Source organism: Octodon degus, unplaced genomic scaffold, assembly GCF_000260255.1.
Source record: "Octodon degus isolate 3935 unplaced genomic scaffold, OctDeg1.0 scaffold00004, whole genome shotgun sequence".
NCBI classification, from domain to species: Eukaryota; Metazoa; Chordata; class Mammalia; order Rodentia; family Octodontidae; genus Octodon; species Octodon degus.
The window spans coordinates 33,552,731-33,555,653 of NW_004524580.1; the positions used below are offsets into that span (position 1 = coordinate 33,552,731).

A 2,923-nucleotide genomic window follows, 5' to 3' on the forward strand; every position below is an offset into this window, starting at 1 on the left:
CACCTGGTGTAGCTCAGTGGGCTAGCCCTGGGCTTTGAGCCCTAGTGCCACCAAAGACCAGCCAATATCACAGGTAGTTAAGAGGAGCCTGGCATAAAAACAGGCCCTTGGCCTGGGCCCTGGCTGGAAGTGGTCGGGGAGCTCAGAGCCTATGGCGAGTGCAGACAAGAGTCGGACTCTCTGAGGGTGGAGAAGACGTCTGCAGAGCCGGGCTGGATGGTGTGCACCGTGCAAGGGGCCTGCACCTGCGACAGCGTTTCACCAGCTTGTCAAGCTACACAGCAGCCTCCTCATCTTCATCTCACAGAGGGGGCCCTGCAGCTCAGAGGGCCTGGGTAACTATGACAGGTTCCCTGGCAAGCGTCCCACAGCCGGCAAAGGCATAAACAAGGTCTTCAAATTCTAAGCAAAGTCTGGATTTCTAACCCAATGGAGACACTGAGAGCCTGCAGGATCACTCTGAGGAGGGACAACCCCTTGCAAACATGCGAATCCTGCTGTGTTGCCAGCCCTGGTCTTTTGTCCCTGGAGCCTTGGGAGCTGGCCTGGCTCATGCGGTGTCCCTATGGATATAACACCCTTCACCTGTTTCCTTGCTTAGTAAGCAAAGGGTACAGCGGGAGGAGTGGGGTGTGGGGTCACACGGCACTGGGCCACGCCATCTCCTGATGCCCAGCTCTAGAGAGGACCTGATGTTGGAGCCTCGGAAGATGGAAAATCAGTCAAAGTTCTGTAGGCAGGACTAGGCCTCAGCGCCTAAAGCAAACAAGCTACCTCAGTCCTGAGATGAGCATCCTGACTGGTTAAGGACAGCTACTCGTCACTAGGCAACCTTGTGTCACATTACTAACTTTGCACAAGTATAAATAAACATAGGTTTCGGTGTGCTGGCACATGAGTCTCACCTACCAGGCAGACCAGCGACCACCTCGCCCAGCTTTTGTCTTCTTGCCTATCATTCCTGCCACTGTTTCTCCCCAGGTAGAGCCAATCCGACTGAGACCAACAGAGATCCCTACAACCTGGGATGGGTCTGTGTGCGGCACAGGATTCTCACCTCATCCCCCCAAGACTTCCCACCACACAAGGGTCCAGAAACAGCCCAGAGCTGGGTGGATAAAGCCCTGCTGTGCCGTTATTTTGTGTTAGGGAGGAGGCTGCAGAGACAGAAGGAACTTTGAGGTCTGGCTGTTGGTTTTGCATGTTGGGACATTGATAGGAGAGCGAGACAAGCTGGAGAGACGCATAAGCCAGAACACAAGAGTGACCGTGAGTGCCCCAGAGCACACGTGTCTCCATGAAAGCTTGAGAGACAACTCCGCACCACCTGTTCTCCTTCGTCTTCAAACACCGTGCCACCTCAGAGGGGCCTCTAGGGACCACAGCCGGGGCTCTGTGCTCATGCTGTGCCTGCCCAGGTCAGAAGGAGGGGCTTCAAATCGCAGCTCTGCACCAGACCTACCGACCTGGCCTCCACCCCAGAGCAGGGCCAGGCAATTTTGTCTTTCTAATGTTCAGAAATGACACTCAGATGTCTGGTTCTTCACTATCAGCGCTTGCGGCGGGATGGCAGATAAAAGTGGAGGCAGTCACCACGGATCCGAGAGGCCCCTGGGAAGAAAACAGGCAGGGTGGGCGGAAGGGATGAGAGAGCCCGGGGCCTGGAGAAAGGGAGGAAGGGACGGGAAGGGAGAAAGAAGAGAGGGAGACAAGGAGAGAGAGCGGGAGACAGAAAAAGGGATGAGAGGGGAAGCGAGGGCAGGCGGACACTCGGGTGTCCCACTGCAGGGACAAAATACTCGCCATCTGGTCCCAAGGCTGGTTGGCTCTAAGGTAGAAACAGCCCGTGGAAAGGCCATGGTGGAGGAAACGTGCTTCGTCATAGCAGCCGGAAGCTGAGAGGCGAGAGGGGCCAGCAAGGAGGATGCGTCGCTCAAGGCCGCCCCCGAGCGACCGCCCCCACCCGGCGCCCGCCGCGCAGTCACCAGTGGGCTGTGGACGCCCGTGAGAGGGTCCGCCGGTGCGCGCACTGCCTCCAGGATGGGCCGCCTTCCACGTGGACGCGAGACTGGGGGGCCGTTAGACCAAGCCGCCGCGCTTGGCTTTCGTGAGACCCCGGAACGCTCGCACCGAATGACGCTGACCTAAGGCGTGCGTCCTTGGGGGTCTCTCCTCAGCTCTGCTTTCGCATCGCGTCCGGGAGAGCCGGAGGGAGGAGGCTCGGAGAGTGGGGCGCGCGCTCCGGGTGGCGCGTCAAAGCCGGAGCCACACCCGCAGCAGGCAGCACGGCGCCGCCCTGGGGAGTGAGTGCAGAGCGGAGGCCGCAGTCACCCGGGCGTCCCGCTCCTGAGACTCCGTCCCCTCGCGGACCGCCGAGCGCAGGGCTCCGTGAGGTGGCCGGCCGTGGCGCCGCACTGCTGCGGGGTGAGCGGGTGGGATCCCCGCGCTGCGCACTGCCGCCGTGCGTGCGTCGCTGGTGCAGCCGGTCCCGGGGGATCCGGAGGTCAGAAACCCGAGGCCAACCTGGTCCACTTCCGCGCCCCCCACACCTGGTGGGCTGCCGGTCGAGAAACGGTGAAGAAGCCGCCGAAAGTTGAGAACTAGCAAGCGCATTTGCTTTCTCCACGCAAAGAATGCGAATGTCGCATGGAGAGTAAAACTGCTGGAAACTCAGTCAGCATCCTGCCTCGACGCGTTCCCACTTAGTTTTGGGAAACACTGCTGGATGACATTTAGTGCGATTAACAGAGAAGTAATTTATGGCTGTGTTGTTGCAGCCCTTAGAAATACAACTGAACAGCATATGTTTTTCCGTTTTCTGAAAAATCAAGAAATATAGAGCTGTTTTTACTCAAACTTTTCCAAAACAAATGACTTTTTTTTTTTTTTTGCCATTTGTATTTTTACTTCTTTTTTTTTTATG

General features: G+C 57.7%; 1 pseudogene; it reads right to left on the reverse strand.

Annotated features, from left to right (window-relative positions):
* LOC101563307 overlaps nucleotides 1–2,613 on the reverse strand; it is a 15,305-nt pseudogene extending 12,692 nt beyond the window's left edge.
* Nucleotides 2,614–2,923: the final 310 nt, after the last annotated feature.